Source organism: Jatropha curcas, chromosome 7 (assembly GCF_041381405.1).
Source record: "Jatropha curcas cultivar XTBG-Jc1 chromosome 7, XTBG_Jcur_1.0, whole genome shotgun sequence".
Classification (NCBI taxonomy): domain Eukaryota; kingdom Viridiplantae; phylum Streptophyta; class Magnoliopsida; order Malpighiales; family Euphorbiaceae; genus Jatropha; species Jatropha curcas.
Genome location: NC_143157.1, coordinates 18,410,738 through 18,434,533, shown reverse-complemented (window position 1 = coordinate 18,434,533; position 23,796 = coordinate 18,410,738). Strand labels below are relative to the sequence as shown.

Genomic DNA, 23,796 nt, shown 5'->3' with positions numbered 1-23,796 from the left:
AAGAGAGAATAAGAGAATATGGAGAAGAAGTGTATTTATTATTGATGAGAAGACATGTATATATAGGTAAATAAGTGAAACCCTAATAAGAAAAATAGAGTCCTATACAAATTAAGAAGATAGAGTTCCCACTAAGTAGAAGTACAGACTTCTAGCCCATATCGGATATCCACTAATTTTATAACACTTTCCATTGGATGTCCATTGTTCAAAGAATATGTCTCGTTAAATCTTACTGAGAAAAAACTTTGTGGAAAAAAATCTTAGTAAAGGAAAAAAGAGTACATTGTTCTTTTTTTAAATATGCGTTGAAATATTGTTTCATTAAAAACCTTTAGCAGAAAAATCCAATGGAAAAAAATCTTGGTTAAAGGGAAAAATAGTACAATGCGTATTTACTCCCCCTCATGAAGATAAATCTTGAGATCTTCAAGTTTATATAATCCAATTTTGTGTATCAATCCTTCAAAACTTGTGGCAAAAAGCTTGTAGTGGAAAACTTGTGGCAGAAAACTTGTAGAAAGTGTTTTGATGAGTAAACCAACAATATCATTGCTTGAGTGATTGAACTTCAATATCATAATTCTTTTTGAAGACTATGAGTGAAGAAAATCTTGGTGAAATATATTTTTCTTTTCTCCTCTAAAATATTCTTTCTTCAAGAGAGATGTGCATATGAAATATTGTCTTCTTATAATATTATAGAAAGTTCCTTTTTGGACAAGTATACTGCATGTACTTTGAACATATTGAGATATTTATCTGAATCAAATATTTATCTAAATCAATTTCTTCTTTTGAGGAATTTATAATCTTTGAAAGCTCTTCAGGAATCTATAATGGTCATGACTAAATAATGGCAAATTTATATTCAAATATCATTATAAAATTGCATGAACATATAATAATATTCTTCAATAAATATTCACTAATCAAGAGAGCACCATACCCTTGATAGCATATAAAGTAAATATCAAAAGTATGAAAGCATGTGAATTATACTTTCAATAATAGAATAAAATATAAATAGAATATAATAATAAAATAATATAATATTTGCTCAGTCATAAATATCATTAAGGCGATTATATTATATGCACTGAGATTTCTTTAATCCATATAGAAATCTTGAATATATTTCTTAGGGTCTCGATTTGCTTACTTCAAGCATTTTTCAATATTTCATGGATATCATTATCCATTAATTCACATAGAACTCTATATAATTTGATTGAATAAATTTCTCGAGAACTTGAGTTTTATGCTTCAAACAACTTAAATTCTTCAGAAATTTTCATATAAATACCTACATCAAGTCAGCAAGTGAGCCATGTAAATAAGCAATCACTAACCAATTACACGAATTTTAAGTTTTCATAAATTGTCAAATATCAAATTATAGTTGTATCCACCGAATAAAGGTATTTATGTTCATAATAAAAGTAGTTCTGAGTAAAACAATTATACAACAAGTTGTGCTTTGTATTTTTTGACCCCATTTTAATTTTACAGAAATACATATTTGTATTATATTGGCTTGACATTTCTTGATACCCAGACTAAAATTTCAAAACTTTACTTTTCAAGTAAATTAAATGCCACATGCATCGTTTTATTTTGGAAAGCAATTCTGTCTATGTTCTCAAATAGACAACACTCAATATCCTCATTATTTTTCACAATTTCAAGTGCTATATTATATACAAAAATATCGTTGACATTTATTTTTATATCGGTTCAACCTTTGTCCAGACATGACATTATTTATTGAGATCTCATCATTTTCAATGATTTCAGGTGCCTAAATTTCCTCTGAAAACTTATTATTCGTGTCAGGAATTTCTTCTACAGTTTGCTCTTCTAGAACTTGACTATCTTGAATATTTGCTCCTTTTCTTTTTCTAGGATTTTTATCCTTAGAACCGATTGGTCTACCACGCTTCAGGCATGCCTTAAACTCATTAGCATAGGTAGTTTGTCCTTCAGGAATTTAATTCTAATAAGAGCATTTGCAACTAGTATGTGAGATTTAATTATTTCCTATTGGACTAGTATATATTTGGCAATTAATTTGCAATATTTTGCAAATAAATTATCTTTTAAACTTTTAAACGTACATTGCCTGACATGAGGATTAAGATATAATGACGATAATCCTTTTTCAATAAATATATTCTTCAATCTGCATATTTTTCTCCCCCTAATGGGATCCGTAACAATTAACAAATTTAACATTTGATAAATGTCTCATAAAAAAATCTTAGACATCCAATCATAGATAGAAATTTATACCCAACATATATTTTCAACCTCCTTTGAGGACCCATCTTAGTGCATTGTGATGAAGCAATTAGAACATATGACGCACATCAAAAAATCTATAGATGGAAAATACTTGTTTCCTGATCCAAAATCAATTGTAAAGGGGAGGACTTATAATAATGTATTGGCTTGAGGTGAGTAAGTGCTACTACAAGTAATAGCATGTCCCTCTACCAAGATAGGGAGTTTCGTTCTCATAATAATTGTCTTGCAATTAATTACAATCATTTAATAAATGATTCTACTTAAATATGTTTGAGTATAAATAAAATCAACAACATGTTGCCCTAATTAACACATGCCATAATTATTAAAGGACTGATGTGTAAACTTTTCATCATTCTCAAGATAAATTGTTTTAATAACATAATCTGAAAATTGTATTCTTAATCAAATTATTTGCGTAAATAATCATGTAAACTTCTGATTGCATATTAAAAATAATCTTTGCAAACTTCAGGTTGCAAGTTAATAATAACCATGTAACTATCTTTTGGATGTATCTTGGATGTATCCACAAAATACCTAAGTAATCCACATTATGGATGAATTGATCAATAATTTCACTTTATATATTCTAGAAAATGCAAGCAGTTTGATTTAAACACTACTTGGTGATTGCTCAATAATTAATTTGCTTTAAGAATAAACTAAGCATGAAAAATTCATTAGATTTCAAGAAACTTTTGGTTCTTCAATAAATATCCATATAATGATTAAAATTTTCTTTTTCACACCATTATTAATCGGGATGGTCCAACCGATCATGCCAAGTAATAAAGTACACCGATCATGCCAAGTACTAAAGTACTTGGATTTGTAAACTTCTAGTTTACCACCATATTTATCTCAATCGTTATCTTCATATGATATCCATTTTAATGAATATCTTTGGAACAATACATTATGCATAAAATTTATTCCTCTAGATAGTAATATTTGTTCTTCTGGAGTCTTAAAATATTCTTTTACTATCAAAGCCAAATTTGTCTTTTCATATTTTGTCATGCAACAAGTACATAACCAATATCCATATATGGCACATTATTTGTATCACTTCTGATGGTAAAATTTATTTTTAATTATGTGGCCACCACAAATGCTAAGATTATTACTTCAATTGTGATCTTATTGATATTTTCAATGACAAGTATATTTTTTTCATAATTCATATCCACACCCAAATTATATATTATTGCATTCAATTTAGAGAACACATCAGATTTAGTTAGGTAGGCATCGCTCCATCCATATATATGTTATTCCATTCTCTTCAGGGAATGGAACAAAATCTAATTTGGCGGCCTCATGATCTTTATTAAGATTGCTTTATTTTGCTCATTGATAAAAAAGATATGAAATAAATCTAAAATATATTTTAAAATATTCTCTCTCGATACTGCCGCTTCAGGAATATATTCGAAATATAAATATCATTAACAATTCTAGATCAGGACCTAATAGAGGCTTCAATCATAATAACAACAATATCTCAATTATATTTAAAAATAAATGAACAATTTAAAATTTATACTATATGGATAATTTATGCCAATATATAACAATAATAAAATAATAATTCTAATACTATAAAAATTATAACAACTTATAGTTTCACAAGCTTTGTAACGATAAAGGCATCCATTGATTGATGAATCTTTGGTAATTGTAACTTTCTTTCAATCCATTCTAAAAAAAACAAATGAATATTTAATTATCAAATTAATATTCAATAGAGAAAAACTATTATCTTTGCAATATTTTGGTTAGATCCTTGATCTCCAAGACTCTCAACAACCGAATGTATTATAAGATCTAATGTCAATAACAAATAATTCTCAAGATCGTAATATTAAAGATCATAAATTCAAAATATATCTTACTAAAATATCTTAATTTTAAAATCTTGCATTTATATATATATATATATATATATATATATATATATATATATATATATATATATATATCCATTCATAATAAGCTTTTGAAAGACTATGGTCTTTCTTTTATTTATTTACTTTTTTAAAAAATGAACCTTAAATGAATTTATGTTAAATAAATTTAAGAGATAATTAAAAGTAAATTGCAAGCATAACAAATCTAATATAACCATTCCATGCATAGGGAATACAATTTTGTACTAAGCCATAAAACCAATAAATAACTTGACTTAATCAAAACTGTAAATTAAAATTTTAGCTAACAAACTCTAAAAAAAAATGATTATTCGTAACTGGTTGAACAAGAGATCTAAACAAATAATCTAAAAACAAAAAAAAATCCAACAAAAGAGAAAACCGATCTAACAAAAGCAAATAAATTAAAAATAGACAGCACTAGGAAGATAAAATCTAACGGGGAAAATCAGGGGACAATAGACTTTTACATGCTCATGTGTGACGGGCGCATGCAAAATCCTGCTATTTCAACACAATTGATGAGGTGCAGCAAACCATCAAAGTAAATAATTTAAAGAACATAACTGGTACAAAATTTTTTTTATGCATATGGACTTTTGTAGCATCCCGATCAGTAATATAATTCTTAAAACGTGTAAAGAATTTACATGTTAGATGTAAATAAATTTAAATTTGCAAACCTAACTGTAGTTGTCACAAACCATAAGTTATTCCCTCTTTACGATTAGTAGAACGAAATCAAAGTGGTGGAATGAAATCGTGCTGATAATGTATTATAAAATAATAGAAAACTAGGGAGAGAAATAAAAAGAGAATACAATATTGTTTTTATTATTGATGAGAAATCATGTATATATAGATACATAAGTAAAACCCTAATAAGAAAAATAGAGTCCTGTACAATTTAGGAAGATATATTTTGCATTCATAAGAAATACAAACTTCTAGCCATCATCATCATCTTAAATTATTATTATTATTACCAATAAGAAATTTAATTCAAGATGTTTCCAAGTATATTTAATGTTGTTGGTTAATCTTCCTAAATAGTTATATTTTATTTAAAATTATTTGTGCTATTTATCATTTAATTGACCCGTAGATTTAGATTGAATCTGCACTCAATCCATTCATAACCCACCGGTTCAGTATTTGATAGGTTAGGTTCAATATTTAATGGTGTTGCTTGGGATTGGAGTTGGAAACAATTACTTGTGCAAACAGATTCTCAAAGTGTGATTGATATCATTCATGGCATTATGAATAGCTCGTTTTGACTGAGTAATTTAGTTGGCGCAATTCGTGACGTACTGAGCAAGCATTGGAAGGTTCATTTAATCAAGATTTACAGAGAGGTCAACGATGTTGCAGATTGTTTAGCAGAGGATGCTTTTGCAGCTTCTATGGGCTTGAGATTAGATTCTTTCTTGATGCTGATTCTGTAGATGCGGGTTGGCTGCGTATGATTTATTAATGGGTTTATTACCCTCTGTTATGAGTAATATGGAACACAAGAAATGTGAAGACCACAACGGTTTACGCCATTGGTTACTGTAAACAATATTGTTTATTATGGTTTGTAATACAAATTTATAAATTTCGTTCAGAAGTTGGCTACCATAATTTTCAAGCAATAGAATTTTGTAATAGGATTTTTTTTATTTTATGAGTAATAACTCTTATCGCTTTCAAACAAAGAGTAACGATTGGCTTTTTTTATTAATCAAATTTAAATTAAACATAATTCAATTATTCAATTATGTTTAATACTCGATATAATTGAATATTTGAACATGATTAATCAAATCAATATAATACTCAATAATATATAAAGAATTCCCTTTTGATGCATAAATTTAAACTCACAAATTGCAAACCACAAGTTTTTCTTTTAGGTGATTAGATCAATTTATTTATTTTTTTTTTCTTTAAGCCATTTGATCAAGAAATGGTAGAAAGAAGATTGACACAATATAACAAGAATACAATAAAATAGAATAAAGATGTTTGACTCATGCTAAGCCTATCACAACAAGAATCAACAAGAATTTTGGCTTGTTGAATTACAGCAATGGCTTTTCTTGAATTTAGGCAGGAAACGGTGCACTATAGGAGGGCAAAAAATAATGATTTCTTGTGTTGGATAACGTGAATGCAAATGTTTCACTTGTTGCACGTAAAAAGTGTGTAGCCTGCATGCTATACATGTGGCATGAGGAGAAGGGTGCTTGTGAATATATAATTTTTAATTATTGTGAAATTCTTTTTAAGGATAGATAATATTTACTACTATAATACTTACGTTGCTGCAAACTCATGTATTGTCCCACGTAAACCAAGAGTCCACGTTTATCAAATTTTAGTATTCCCCTTTTACTTGTCTTTTTCTCATCTGACTTCCCTTTTCGGGGTAGGGAAACTAAACTATTCTATAGCATCATGGCATGCTGCAATTGGTGCTGCTGAAAATATCTTGTGGTGTTTTAATTATGTGATATAGTTATAAAATTTTAGTAGGCATATGCTTTCAATTTTAGGGGTTTATGAATTTTATTTTTTCATTTTTCTGATTTTGTTGCTGTCATGTTAATGGTATCCTTAGTTCATATCCTCTTTCATTTTCTTGTGACGACGAATAAGATAGACTTTATACCCTGCCTTCTTTGTTAGAACACCGCGTTAACATTGCTTGCTTCTTCCAGAAGCTGACAGATGAGCACATGAAAAAGATTAATACCATCTACAAGCTAAAGGAAAAGTTATCTCCTTCTTAACCCAACTGATAGAATGGGAAGCAATGTGCATTAGTTTCTAGACTAGAACATATCTTTCTATCATTATTATTTTTCCATTGCTTGTTTTTCTACATGAAAAATGCATAAATGTGATAAATATAGTTCTTTTTTGATGGAAAATGTGATAAAAAGGGTTATCAATTTTTACCAGAATGAACATAATCAGAGACAGGAAGACAGTAATAATCTTCGAAATCATCAATCAATTGACCATTCACATAAGTCAGCTCAAGCACCAAAAAGTAGCCACTACAAGTCAAATAAACATACTTGAGCAATGAATTCTCCATCCTGGAGTTTCTAAACCCCAATTTCCCAACGACGACTCTTCGAAGAAAAAATAGAAAAATAAAGCCAACAAGAATCTAGAGAGAGAAATGTTGGGATTCTAACTGATCCCGAGTGAGACCCGCGGAAAAATATCGGTGATAAAAGTAAAATAAAATTATTATTACCATATATACCTCCAATAATTAAATATTGAATATTGACGATCGAATCCACCAGAAATAATAACCACAGTAAAAATTAAATAATTACCGTAAATGCCAGATGAAAAATAAGAACACTGAGATTTACGTGGTTCACCCTTCAATTTTTATGGGCTACGTCCACGGGACAAAAACTCCAAATTCTTTTACTAAAAATAGTAGGTACAAAAGAGATTACAAAAAATAGTGGCACACAAAGTGTTTCCCAAGAAACACCCCAAAAATAATTTCCTCACTATTTTCTCTCTTTCTCAATTTTAGGAACCCTTTCCTAAAATTTTATACACTTAACTATGTATAATGCTTTTATGTTTTTGTACATATATTTAAGGAGAATCGGGGATGCAGTGGACGCGTTAATCACACGTCCACTTATCCCTTTTTTTCTTTCATTCCTTTTTTTTTCTTTTGTTTGGCACCGTCCTCTTTGACTGCCACAAAAACGTATTTTTTTTTTTTCTTCATTCAAACGTGTGTGGGTCACACACGTTTGAATCTCTTCTTTCTCTTTTTTTTTTTTCTTTTCAAACTTTTGTGGGTCCCACATGTTGGAGGGACCCCACAACAATTCTCCCCCTCCCGACTACATGGTGGGACTCTCCATCCCTGCTGCTTTGACACATAACTCGAACTTCTCCTTTGGAACAACCTTTGTCAAAATATCTGCAGCATTTCTGTCAGTGTGGATTTTCCGCATCTGGAACTGCTTCTCTTCAATGGCAAGTCTAAGCCAATGATATCTTACATCAATGTGCTTCGTCCGTGCATGATACATAGTATTTTTGCTCAAGACTAATGCACTTTGACTATCACAATTAACTATATATTCTTCCTGCTGCACACCCAATTCTTGAAAGAATCTCTTTAACCAAAGCATTTCCTTTCCTGCAACGTACTCTGCTTCAGTCGTTGATAATCAAACACATTTCTACAATCTTGACTGCCATGAAAGAGCTCCCCCTGAGAATGTAAATAGGTATCCTGATGTAGATTTTCTTTCATCAAGATCACCAGCCATATCTGCATCTGTATAACCAACAAGTGCAGACTTTTCACCTCCAAAAGTTAAACATAACTTTGAAGTTCCTCTCAGGTATCTGAAGATCCACTTCACTGCTTCCCAATGTGTCTTCTGGGGATTTGACAGAAATCGGCTCACAACGCCAAGTGCATGAGCGATATCTGGTCTCGTACACACCATTGCATACATTAAACTTCCGACCGCTGAAGAATATGTAACATTTGACATATCTCCTTTTTCTTTCTCTGTTGATGGGTAGGATTTCTTACTCAACTTGAAGTGAGCGGCAAGCGGAGTGCTAACTGGTTTAGCATTCTTCATATTGAACCTCTCTAGAACTCGTTCAATATATTTTTCCTGCGATAACCATAACCTGCAAGACTTTCTGTCTCGAATAATCTCCATTCCGAGAATTCGCCTTGCTGATCCCAAATCCTTCATGTCAAATGCTTTTAACAAATCACTCTTTAACTTGCTAATCATGTGTGCATCTGGTCCAACGATTAGCATATCATCAACATATAAGAGAAGGATGATAAATTTACCATCAGGGAATTTCTGAACATATACACAAGGATCTGCATCTGTCCTTTTGTATCCTTGATTCATCATGAAAGAATCAAACTTTTTATACCACTGTCGCGGTGCTTGTTTCAACCCCTACAAGCTCTTCTTCAAGCAACAAACCATGTCCTCTTTTCCCTTTACCTTGAAACCTTCTGGTTATTCCATATAGATTTCTTCCTCTAGATCCTCATGCAAGAATGCGGTCTTTACATCAAGCTGCTCCAACTTAAGATTCAAACTGGCTACTAGACCTAGCACAACTCGAATAGAACTCATCTTCACAACTGGTGAAAAAATCTCATCAAAGTCAATACCTTTCTTTTAAGTAAAGCCTTTGATGACCAATCGAGCTTTGCATCTCACTAGGTTGCCATCATCTTTCTTCAGTTTGTACAACCATTTGTTCTTGAGTGTTCTCTTCCCTTTTGGAAGTTTCACCAGCTCATACGTGTCATTCTTTTTTAAAGAATTCATCTCTTCTTGCATGACCTTTGTCCAGCAATCTCTATCTTTGCAAGATTGCACATCTTGGAAACTTTCTGGCTCCCCCTCATCAGTAATTAAAATGTAATCAAAACTAGGGTACCTTGTAGATGGTTGGCGTTCTCTGGTTGACCTTCTTAACTGAGGTTCAACTTCTTCTGGTGTAATGGGGTTCTCTGGCTCCCCCTGCTCAACACCCTCTGCATCAATGTTATCATCTACAATTGTTTCTTGATCCCCTACAACTGGCTCTTCTTCTTCTGCTTGTTCTGATTCTGGCATTCCTCCTCCTGTGGCATCTTCTGTAGGAATGCTTCCTGGTGTAATATCAACAACACCATCACTTGTGGATTCTTCACAAGTTGTATCTCCCACGATCTCATTCTCATGGAATACTACGTCTCAGCTCCGGACAACTTTCTTTTTCACTGGGTCCCATAACCTGTAGCCAAACTCTTCATCTCCATAACCAACAAAAGTGCAAGGAACTGACTTGTCATCAAGCTTTGATCTCTGCTCCTTCGGAACATGCATAAATGCCTTGCAGCCAAATACCCTCAGGTGAGAGTATGAAATATTCCTACCTGTCTAGACCTTCTCCGGGATATCAAAATCCAATGGTGCTAAAGGTAGTCGGTTGATTAGGTAGATAGCTGTGTTGACAGCTTCTCCCCAAAATGGCTTAGGTAAGTTGGCCATTTTGAGCATTGATCTGACTCTCTCAACAATGGTGCGATTCATCCGTTCAGCAACGCCGTTGTGTTGAGGCGTACCAGGAACTGTCTTTTCATGCCTGATACCGTGCTGACTACAATAATCTCTAAACTCCTTAGAGATATATTCACCACCATTATTTGTGCGCAAACACTTCAATGCCACTCCAGTCTCCCTTTCCACCATCACATGGAATACTTGGTCTTTTGTGCGCAACAAATATATCCATGTTTTTCGCGAGAAATCATCAATGAAGGTAAGAAAATACCTACTTCCTCCAAGTGATTCTACTTCCATAGGACCATACACGTCAGAGTGTACCAACTCCAACTTGTTGTCTCTCCTTCTAGAGCTTTTCAAAAATGAGACCCGATGTTGCTTCCCAAATAAACAATAATCACAAGGGTTTATTTTACCTTTGGCTAATGGGATGAGGGACTTCTTAGCCAACATATTCAATCCTTTCTCATTAACGTGTGCCAGCCGCCTATGCCACAAATTTGGTGAAGCATCATCTTCAACTGTATTTAGTTGACCCGCATATATTATTGCGTGCGTCTTATACAGCGAGCAACATAATTTTCCTCTCGCCACCACCAAAGATCCTTTGGTGAGTTTCCAATTACCACCACCTGTATGATGGTGATAGCCTTCCTTGTCCAGTACACTCACAGACAATAGGTTCAACCGAAGATCGGGGATATGTCTCACATTTTTAAGTGTTAATGTGCACCCGACACTTGTCTTTATACAGATATCACCAATTCCCACCACTTGCGAGACACTATTATTTCCCATTTTAATAGTGCCAAAGTTTCCTGCTTTATAAGTGAAAAAATATTCCCTTTTTGGAACACAGTGGTATGAAGCACCGGAGTCTACTATCCACTCGGTATCTGCATCTCCAACATGACAACAATCTGCATCATGAGTGACTAAAGTCATCTCACCATCTTCTCCTGAGACTGTAGCAGATGTATTTCTGTCATTCTCCTGTCTTCGGTCTGCATTATCTTGTTTGAGTAAACAACAATTTCTTTTGAGATGACCCTCCTTACCGCAATGGTAACATTTTCTCATCTCTCTAGACTTGGATCTACCACCTGACTTTACATGCCTTAGACCTCTACTCTTGCTCCGGCCCCTATTCTCTGTGACAAGGGCTTGTGAACTGGTACTAGCAACATCTCTTCTTCGTAGTTCCTCATTAAGTAGTCTATTCTTTACCATAGACATAGTTACCACACCATTTGGAGCTGAGTTACTCAATGATACCACAAGAGTATCCCAGCTATCCGGTAGAGATCCCAACAGTAGGCATGCTTGCATCTCATCTTCTAAGGACATACCGCTAACTGCTAACTCAGTTACGAGTCCTTCAAAATCGTTCAGGTGTTGTGTAATTGATCGTCCCTCTGATAACTTCAAGTTCATGACTTTACGCATCATAAAGACTTTTCCTTGAGCATTCGTAGCCTCGTACATATTCTCCAATTTCTTCTAGAGAACTTGGGGATCTTTTTCATTTCTCACATGGTTGTACAGGCTAGCATCTATCCATTGGCGTATTGTACCCAATGTCTGCTTTTTTAATTTCTCCCACTGCCTTTCTTTCATTTCTTCCGGCTTTGCACTGTCACCTTCAATTGGATCGTACAAATCTTTACAATTGAGGTAGTCCTCCATTCTGGATTTCCACATTGAATAATTCGAATCCGTCAATTTGATCATTGCCCCGTCGTTAGCCATGCTGAATTCTAAATCTGACAAAATTTCACTATTCATGAAATTCACTATTCACGTGAATAGTAACTTTGACAGAATTTACTAACCAAAGGCTCTGATACCAGTTGTTGGGATTCTAACTGATCCCGAGTGGGGCCCGCGGAAAAATACCGGTGGTAAAAGTAAAATAAAATTACTATTACCACATATACCTCCAATAATTAAATATTGAATATTGACGATCGAATCCACCAGAAATAATAACCACTGTAAAAATTAAATAATTACCGTAAATGCCAGATGAAAAATAAGAACACCGAGATTTACGCGATTCACCCTTCAACTGTTATGGGCTACGTCCACGGGACAAAAACTCCAAATAATTCTTCTACTAAAAATAGTAGGTACAAAAGAGATTACAAAAAATAGTGGCACACAAAGTGTTTCCCAAAAACACCCCAAAAATAATTTCCTCACTATTTTCTCTCTTTCCCAATTTTAGGAACCCTTTCCTAAAATTTTATACACTTAACTATGTATAATGGTTTTATGTTTTTGTACATCTGTTTAAGGAGAATCCTTCTTCTATTTATAGGAGAAGGGGATGCAGTGGACGCGTTAATCACGCATCCACTTATCCCTTTTTTTTCTTTCTTTCCTTTTTTTTTCTTTTGTTTGGCACCGTCCTCTTTGACTGCCACAAAAACGTGTTTTTTTTTTCTTCATTCAAACGTGTGTGGGTCCCACACGTTTGAATCTCTTCTTTCTCTTTTTTTTTTCTTTTCAAACTTTTGTGGGTCCCACATGTTGGAGGGACCCCACAACAAGAAACAACCAACAAATTCTAGAGAGAGGAACAAAAACCAGAAAGAGAGAGAGAGAGAGAGACAGTGCGTGTGTGTGTTTCTCTGTTTGTCTGTGGTTTATCGGCATTAATGGTGAAGGGTAAAAAGGAGAAGAAATTGAGCGAAGACAGCGTTAAGCTATTTGTTGGTCAAGTGCCAAAGCACATGACGGAATTTCAAAGCATCGTCCTTGCTTTCATAGAATTTAAACAAACCATTGCTGATGCCTAAAGACTCAAGATGCGCATTCTGGCTAAGAATCAAAAACCCCAGTTTCAATTCCGCAAAAAACTACAAATACCTTAGCTTTCTTCTCCAATGGATTCATGTCACTATAACAACTCTTTTTTCCGGTGGTGTCAATGGAAGAAGATGAGAGCTTTTGTTTGGTGAAAAGGTTTTGGGGGTTAGGGATGTGAGAGGAGAGAGAGTGCTTAAAGCAACCTATAAAAAAAATCGTTTATTTGGGACATGTGGTTTTGTCAATTTACTATTGTTAAAATAGGAGAGAGAGAATAATTTTTAAATTCAAATTTTCAGTTACAAAAAAAAAAAAAAAAAAAAATTGTTAAGGGCAATGTGGACATTTTATATTCAGAGATTCTTATTGATTCTTGTTGTGCCAGGCTCAAAATGAGCCATTTAGTATTGCTCTATAAAATAATAAAAAAAGGAAAAGAATAGAGAGGTAATGGAGAGAAAAATACGAGCATCATTATTATTGATGAGAAACCATATATATATATATATATATATATATATATATATATATATATATATATATATATATATATATATGTATGTAGAGTACCCTGATTGGAAAAATAAACTCCTACACAAATTAGGAAGATGGACATCTAGTACATATAGGATATTCATTGCTTTCACAACACTTATTATTTGAGAACATATTTTACAATACTAGGAATATGTGTATTTATAAAGTAATCATCCCAATCAATAGACTTGACATCGAAAAAAAAGTTGTTTGTCTCCGTACCATTATCTTTAGCTATTCCTAGTAACTTATTTGTGTTTGAGTCATCAAAACTGCAAAATAAGAAAAAGCAAGATTCAAATTTAATAATATAAGTATGGATTTTGGAAAAACAATATAATTGCTTGTATATATTGAGCAACAATTACATACATTCCATGGAAAAATAGGTATGGTTGGTACAGCTCAACTAAGCGCGTCACACATTTGATTTTTCTGTTGAGATTATTATATGTGCCTTGAAAATAATCGCAAGATATTGTGTTTGCCAATTTTAGTACCTGCAAGAATTTTTTTGAAAAGAAAAAATAATTAGCATAAATACAATAGAAAGAGATTAACATTGTTTGCCTTTGATCAATTTTTAGACTACCTTCCGTGTTTCGTAAATCATATTCACGTGTTATAATTCATTTTTACATGTTAAACGAGCTTGCAATTTCAAAGTTCAAGCTCCGCTTGTTTATTAAATAAGCGCAATAATAAGCAGGCTCGAGTTCAGAATATTAAGCTTATGAAATGAACTCAAATAAGCATTTTTTTTAACCTAAATCTTGATCAATTCACGAAAAATTTAAATTATTTACGATTCTAAAGATAATTAGTCAAAATTATTATAGAATAAACCCTTTTAAAAAAAATTAGCACGCTAACAAGAAAATTAACAAATGCATGATTATTTAACTAGATAGGAGAATTATGAACTTACCTTTAACCAAGGCAAATAATGAATTGCTATATATCTATGAAAGTTAACCATGGTGATCAAAATTGTAGGTTTGGCAACCTTGACTGGCTTCCCGTTTTGGAGGATCCATGGTTTGCTTGTGAAGTAAAAGTACAAGTAATCTCTAAAATTAGAGTATCTTATAGGATTTCCTATCGATGATCCTACATGATAAACTAGTTCACATGGTTGATTATTTGCATGAACCATCATAGCTGCTATTATTGTGTTCACCACCATGTCTGCTGGTATCTGCATACACTAAATCTAATTAGTTTTTGAAAACAATTAACGCCTTAATATTTTTTATTAATTAGATTCAAATTTTCTTACTTCTTTTTCCTTGTTTTCAATATGTACTTTGATCAATATTTATGCAAAGCAAAATCTAGTTAGAAAAAAAAAAATTTTGAAATGCTTTTGTGAAAAGGATTTTTAAAGAAAAATTTTAAAATCATTTGATATACTAATTAAAATCTACAGTATAAATATTTTGTCTTCATTATATCAAATCTAGCTATTTGCTGAATAATATCGAAATATAAGAAGATATATTTGTTTTCTTTTGCTCACCACATCAATTATTGCTGTAACATCACCAGCAAAGAACGATATTTTTCCACTGCCATAACCAACAGTCAAGGCATCGATGGTTCTGCAACCACGCAGATATGTATAATTAATAATTCTTTCGTATGTAAAAACAAGGAAAGAATATTATTATGATTATATATAAATGAATGCTAATACAAGTTCAAGAAAATTCATTAATTATCTTGAATATATTTTTGATAATTACCTTGCACCTTCAATCCAACCAGGAAAAGGTTCTCTCCAAGTACGATCACCATTGGCAGATTTTCCTTCAAATGTCCTACAATCATTTCTCCCATTGCCTTGGTAAATACATATGTGTTTGGCCATCCATAGGTTTTTGCTCTAACACAATAACAATTTAAAGCTAAGTTAGTATATATAAATTGCACACTCATTAGCAATGGCGGATCTAAAAATATTTTTATCCGGAGTTAATATATAATCTTTTAGAAAAAGAAAGGTCAAAGACATAAATAAATTGAAATTTATTGATAAATTTAAATAAATTACATATATTTAATAGAAAAATTCAAAAAAGAAACATTTCATGTTGTAGATCCGCCATTGCTCATTAGTAGCTTCATGTCCTTAATTAATAATCCTCATTTTATAATGTAGATCCGCCATTGCTTACTGTTTTAGTCACTCTCAACTGTTTTATTAGCATTTCATCAAAGTTAGAGAGATTAACATTTAATAATCCTCTATCCCAAACTAGTATAAATATTACGCCGTCGAATACTATAAATAATAGGGATAATATTTTCACTTGATCAAAACACTACATCAGAAAAAAAAAAAAAAAAAAAAAAAAAAAAAAAAAAAGCTAAGTAAAATTAATTGTAAATTACCTTTCAATCCCCATATCTATCATAGCCTTTTTAATGTTTGCTTCTGTAGCTCCCTCACGTTGAAGTTGATTTAATTTTCTATCTATCAATTTCTTCTCTTCCACAATATTTAATCCTAAGACACCATTGAGTGCCTCTCCCAATTGATATGGTTTCTCCATTATAAGCCCTGAACTTTCCCCACAAACATACGCTGCAAAATCAAACCAAACCTAATTAATCGATTAGTTTGGTTCAACTCCGCAATTTCCCAAGAATTGTTTCTTGAAATTTTTGGGGAGAGACTAGAGTTTTCACACTTATGGAACTTATTTGCACTATAACAAGAATTTATGTATCAAAAATCGTTACTTTGATTATAAGATTAAATCTGAGACAACCGATGTTAGTCTTGTATGAATTAAATTGGACATTAAAATTTATCCTTGATCTTCTGCTATATGTAATCTAAAAAGAATTAATGAGAGTGTATTGGATTAGGATTGTGTTAGATTTTAAAAGAATTGTTAAGTTTGACGGAATTGAAGGATTTTCTAAGATTTTCGCAGATTCCATTAGAATTCTACATTGAGTTTTATGGAATTGTTAGGACTTTTTTTAAAGATTTTGATTGACTTTGATGGAATGACAATAAGTTTTACATATGCAATGAAAATTAATTTGAGGACCTAATTGAACAAATTAAAAAGTTTTAAAGTCCAATTGATAAACTATAAAATAATGAGGGATCAAAAAGTAAAATATGTCATCATCTTCAAAAACGTTTTTTCTTTATTAAAACCTTATTGCCGTCGACAGTGGAAGACCTACAATGGCTAGCACCGTCGACAGCCATTTTGTGCTCCCAGAACAACCGCGATGTGGTCGGAAAACCTCAGACTTCTCGTCCTTGACTGAACGATGACTGTCTTGTTGAAAAATGCAAGTTTACATATATATATATATATATATATATATATATATATATATATATAACCAGCAATTACCACTAGCCAAAACCTATCCCAGCTACCGGAGCTCACGCAAGGAGGCAGTGCACATCGAGACAGGCCCGATGTATGGTTCGTCGCTTGCGACTCATGGAGCCTAGCAATCTGGCCATAATAATGGCAAATTATATCCTTCAGTTCTTCGACTATTTCAAAGCTGTTTTAATTTTTTTTATTTGATTAAATCATTATTTAATTGAAACCAAAGCATAAAAATTTCAAAAAACAATTAAATTAATTCTGAAAATTAGCAGCAGCATTAATATTAATTTTTGTCAAAATATCAAATTCTCAGCACATGAATTAATTCGAAATTAATCCAATAATTAATACATTGTTTTACACCCTAAAGGGGTTATGATGGAAGTGGTATGGGTATTTTAGGATAGTCGCTCCACTCCGATCCATTTAAAGAGGATATATGTAGTTATAAATGAGTTTGAAACAGATATGGATAATGAAATTACTACCGTAACGGATACGGATAGGGAATGGGTATAGATCTTTGGATACCCGCTACCCATTACCAGTTATATTAAATACGTTCGATAGTGGTTACCTGCAGGTACCCTATCCATTATTAGTAAAAAAATGTATTTTAAATAAATTTAAATTTGGATAGTTAAGATTCATGAGTACCTTATCCGTTTTAGAGGTACTTTAAATGAGTTTTGCACAAATACGGATAGTAAAAATTTAAACGGTCAAATACAGGTACTTAAATGGGTATTTAAACGAATTTAGAACGGATACGAGTCGTAAAATTTTAAACGGATATCTACACAAGTAGTTTAAAATTCACAAGTATTTGCCCGCTTCCATCATTATTTAAGGCGTGTATTGAATTAAGACTTTATTAGATTTTAAAAGATTTTTAAAATCTTTGGTTGGGTAACGGATTTGTGAATGACTCTTTTATTCATTCTTAGCACTCTAAAATTCAATGAAATTAATAGTTTTATAAAATCCTTCTAAATTAGCAATTTTTGAATACCAAATACCACACAATTTCAATAAACTCCAAAAGAATATAGATTGAATACTATTGAAATTTTAAAATCTTTTAAAATTTAACAGACTCTTAGTTCAATACACTCTCCTAAAATTACTGAAATTTTTTATACAAACCTGTAGATACATGAATAAGCAATTTCAATTTGAGGCAATTTTTGGCAAAGCACAAAACGTTCTTAGCTCCCAATGTATTGGTACCAAGTGCAACATCATATCTGTTCCACAAAAGTTAATCATTCAAAAGTGAAAAATATTAAATAATAAGATAAAATAATAATTAAAGTGAATATCAACAAATTAATTACCTCTCATCAAATCTGGTGGTGGCTGCAAAATTAAGGATAAAATCCAAATCATTAATCATTTCTTCTCTCAAGGAAGAGTCTTTAACCCCCAAGTCCTCATAACTGACATCGCCAGCGACAATGACAATCTTTTTTGCGATAATAGAATTTAGATTTGCACCCAATTTTTCCTTTACAACCCTAAACAAGTCCTTCCCTATCACCTATAATGTGAAAGTGAAAGTTCAATATCTATAACATTTGTGGACTAAATGTCAAAAAAAAAAAAAAAAAAAAAAAAAAAAAAAAAACATAAACATTTGTGGACTATAGAAATGATTGATGATGCAGCTAGGGGTCTTCATCTATAAAGCTGTAAACGGTACAAGTTGCTCATGAGCTGCTAGAAGCTCAGCTCATTGTCTCGCGAGCCAATGTAATTGAGCCAAGCTCAAAGTCAATTCGCATGCCAACTTTATTCAGTCAAGTTGAGCTCACAAGAGCTAACTTAATAAGCGACCGACATTAAAATAACATCATTTAGATTTGATAGATTTCAAGTTAGAGCTCAGCTCGTTTATGTTTATCGAGTCGAACCTTAGCCAAGCTCGAGTTTTGGCTATTTTTAAACAAACTGCATGAATTCAAATTTCTAAACTTGAGCATATCTTCAGACCGAGCTCACTAGAGTCCAGCTCAACTCATTTACAACCTATTCATGGAATTAAAACGGGTTCTTATATTTTAACATTCCTTAATGATTTTTTTTTTTTTTTTGAGGGGCATTCCTTAATGATTTTTATATAATATATCTTGAAGTTTATATAGTTATTCGTGTATTTAAACCTTGTCATCGGATATAATGTCACCCGATTCAACACCCCCATATCCTTCTCCCTGCGTTTGCAGAGATTACGGTTGCACTAAAGCCACTTTCCTACGTGTATTTATAACATAATAACGAAAGTAACTGTATACTTTATTTTGATTATTTAACTGTTAGAAAATGAATGTCTAGTATTATATAATTCAAAACCTTTGTTCAAAAAATAAGCAAGAAAATATTCAAAATTAAAATAACAACCTCATTATAGAACCGCTGATTTGCAGAAGAAGTATCTGCAGCTCTTAAAAGAAGATAAAGCTTCTTCACATTTGGTTGTACCCTTAATAGCTTCTCCAAGAAAACTGTGTTTAGTTAGACAAGAAAATAATTAGAATTCAGGCATTTCTTGTTTCACATTCTGCATTGAGGAGGGAGAGAATGTACCCTTTGCAAGAAATCCAGTTACGCCTGTGACTAAGCCAGTCTTATGCTCAAGAAACTGCATTATATTTTCCATCTCCACTGCTATTCAAAACTACGATTAATTGTGTTCTGTTGCGTCCCGTTTCATATGCATATTTATAATAAGTTAATTTACTATATGCCAACTATTTCTTTACTGCTAATCATGTTTTTCTGCAGCGAAGGCACTAGGTACTAGGTACTAGGTACTAGGTAGCTTTAGATCATTTATTTTGTTTGGTAGAAAGCTTTAGATCATTTGTTGAAAATCATTAATCATACCAAACCCACGGCAGAGCATTACCACACGTTAAACTTACAGTTTGTTTGGAAAGAAGGATTTTTATGGAGGAAAGAAAATTAGGGTGGAAAATAAGTAGGGGAAGTAATTTTCCTTGTTTGGATACCTTAAAGAAAATATGAAAGGAATCAAAATAACCATTAAAATTCTCCAGGGCCCATAAAAATACAATCTCTCCAAATTGGAGAGAAAATGGAGAGAGAGTAGTAGAGATATATAGAGTGAAAATTTCTTCCTCCTCGTATTTTTCCTCTCAAACCAAACATAGAATGAAAAGTAAGGAGGGAAAATAGATAGTAACGATAATCCCTTATTTTCCTTCCTTTCCCAAACATAACATTAGAGAGGCATCCTGGCCCCAAAATTTTTTAATAATTGAATTTTGTTCCCTATATATTTTATTTTTATTTTTAAAAGTATAGATATATATTGGCATGTTAATCTACTTTTATTTTTTTTTTCTAATTTTTATTTTTATCCCCCAATATTTAAGATCTAGGAGGGGAATTTTGGTGCAACGATAAATTGTTACTGTATGATATGGACAATGACGAAGCTAGAAATTAAAGTTATGGGGCTAAAAAAAATTTCAAAAGTTAGGAAGGTAAAATCGAAAAAATTTACTATTTTAAGGAGTAAAATAAAAAAAAAATTTAATATTTTATGGAGTAAAATCTTTGAAAAAACAATTTGGAGGGGCTGAGGGCCACCCCTAGACCCCTAGCTCCCTCATTGGATGTAGAATCCGCGAATTCGAATCCTAGATAGAGTATGTTGTGAAAATATAAGGGAATGCTGCGGACTATAGACCCAAAGTGGTCCGACCTTTTCCGAACCCGTGTAAAATGAGAGTTTGGTACACGGGACTTTGCTTAACATTAATTTAAGGTCTAGCTCGAGTTCTCTACCCCTTAAAGAATCATTTATTGAATCCCTTGTAAAAATGAATTCCTGCTTTAAGATCACAGTGAGTTCTTATATAGTTGGTAATGCCAACTAAGAATTAATTTCATTGAAAAATATTCTAGGAATGATATCCAAAAAAATTATTTATTGAATTTTTGACTTAATTTTAATATTGTGAGGTTTCAAGTTGAAATCTTAATAAAAATAAATTTAATCAAAAGTATATATTCATCAAAAATATCTAGGCTAAATGATAAAAAAAAAAAAAGTTCGATCTTTAGTCATTTTTGTAATTTTAGCCAATTTTTTTAATTTTGACAATTATAACAGTGAGTTTATTTTTTCATTGCAAATTATAGTCTATATCCAATATGAAATAGCTGATGTTAGTATTAATGGGAACGAAATTTTTGACACATCAACACCACATCATCATGCAATGTCAACAAAAAAATATATATATGACCCAAAAAAGCTTGAACTTTACCTGTTTTTGCAATTTTAGTCCATTCTTTCTTCTTTTTTAATTTTAAAGTCATATGAGTTGTTTCAGAGTACTTGCATATACATACTTAATACATGATTAATTATAGTTTAATTATGTAAAATTTAGATTTTCTTTGATGATTTTTCAAATTATAGCCTATTTCATGTAAAATTTATTATTTAAAGTTAATCATTTAATTATTCACTTAACTAATAATTAATATATTATAGAAAAATAAGAGTTTAATTTCAAAATACTAAAATGACATTATAACACACAAAACATTATATATTTTCCATTTAACTTAATTTAAAAATTAAAAATTAAAAAATAAATTATTGTAACCGGAAATAATTTATTTTTAAAATCTAAAACATAAAAGAAAAAATAAATTCATATGACATCAATTGTTAAAATTAAAAGAATTGGTTCAAATTGCAACTATAATCAAAGTTCAGGCCTTTTCAGTTATTTGACTTTTTTTTCTACTAACGTGGCATGATGATGTATTATTGATGGTGTCAAAACGTAGACCCTACTAAGAGCGACTCCAATCGGATTGTGGATTATGATTTATCTAATTGTTAAATTAAAAAAAAAAATAGACAGTTAACAATAATATATTTTCCAATGCTACTATCTATTCAATCTATTAAGCTAATGTGTAAAAAAAAAAAAGAAAAAAAGTAGACACTGTGAACCACACTTTCTATTTTCAGAAGGTCTGTTAGATAGTGTGACTCAACTATTTAATTCTTTTTTTACTATTAATTTTCTTTTCTTTTTCCACCATCTTCTCTCATGCTAAAACTTCTCATGCTCAACTTATTTTCTTTTATTGTAATTAGATATATTTTAAAAAAAAATAAAAGACGTCATCGTAAAATTTTATTCTGATTATGATACATAAGAGCCTTTTTTTCAAATTCAATATTCACAAATAGACTTATAGCCACATTAATGTTATTGTCTTTTATTTAATATGTCATATAAGCCACAACCCACAATCACATTGGAGTTACTCTAACTGTAACATCAACTATTTTCAATAGATATATAACGGGGGGTCATAATTGCAACGAAAAAATAAATTCACTGTTATAATTGTCAAAATTAAAAAAATTGTCTAAAATACCAAAAATGACCAAGGTTTTGAGCATTTAGCCAAATATCCACCATATTTGCTACAATAAAAATGGACCAAAGAGTGAAACATGTTCTTAAGCAATAATAAAAGATTGAACTTTCATATTCAATTTGATATAGAAATTACAACTTCATCATAATTAAATGTAAAATTCAACATGCACTTAAGTATGTCTCCCTTTAGTTGGATTAGTATGCAAGTAATTATTGGTAGGTTTTTTTTTTAAAAGATATATATCTTATAGTCGAAATATGGTTTTCGTTTCTTAATATATCTTATCGAAAATGAGTATTTTTGAAAATTAACTTAACTTTGAAAATAACTTTTTCATGGTAAGTTATTTTTGTTATTTTATAATATTGAAAATTAGTTAAAAATAAATTCCCACTTTGCTGGGAAGGTATCACTTCATTAATTTTCTTAGATTTTATTCTATAAGCACCTAATATTAATTAGATTTTATATATAATGCTATATTTAATCTACATACATTATTGACATTGGAAACATACTAAATTGGATAGCAATTTAAGTATATGTACATATCATATGTGATCAATTAGCAATATAAATTTTGTATTACTTTTTATAAAATTGAATTCATTGTCTGATATTTTAATTCAATTTAAAATAATGAAAATATGTTTTAGCAAATTTAATTATTTTGTTCAATTTATATTATGTATTATTTTACACCTTGAATTAAAAGTTACATTATAATTGAGAATTAAAGTTTGATTTCTTGGAATTCATTTTATGTAAAAAAAGTGAAAATTATATTTGTTAGATATCTCACTTAAGTAAATCTCTTTACTTAAATTTTTTTAACTTTTTTTTTTTTTTTTTGTATTACACAAATGGAATAGAAATTATAACTTAAGAAATAAGTCTAATAAAAAGGTAATATTAATATTTTGTTCATTAAATATCTCAATTAGAATCTTTTAATTTGTAAACCTATAAAATATATAATAAAATTTTCAAATAAAAATAGGTAAATTATATAAATGAATAAGAACTTATTTTAATTTCTTTTCAACCTATAATAATTTTATTATAGGTCATATCAATAATTATTCTCTATAATAATTTTATTATATTTTCTATTTTTTATAAATTTATAAAGACGAAAAAATGAAGAAATCATAAATATCTTTATATAAACTCAGTGTACAATTATTTGGGCACAAAAATTATAAGCAATGGCTCTTAAGTGTCGAAGAAAAAATGGATTCTCAAAGTCAATGTTATTTGCCAGTGAAAAGATTCCATTAGAAAAGAAAAAAAAAAAAATTGAACAATTAAAAAATTAAAAACAATTCA

General features: G+C 30.9%; 1 pseudogene across 1 annotated transcript; it reads right to left on the bottom strand.

Annotated features, from left to right (window-relative positions):
• Positions 1-13,781: 13,781 nt before the first annotated feature.
• LOC105637039 (fatty acyl-CoA reductase 3-like) lies at positions 13,782-19,728 on the bottom strand (annotated as a pseudogene). The gene is made up of 10 exons (XR_016321862.1): positions 19,615-19,728; positions 19,429-19,532; positions 18,366-18,568; positions 18,175-18,275; positions 16,058-16,250; positions 15,409-15,548; positions 15,183-15,264; positions 14,592-14,861; positions 14,036-14,163; positions 13,782-13,935 (listed from the first exon to the last, which is right to left on the bottom strand). The product of XR_016321862.1 is annotated as a fatty acyl-CoA reductase 3-like (transcript).
• Between the last annotated feature and the right edge of the window lie 4,068 nt (positions 19,729-23,796).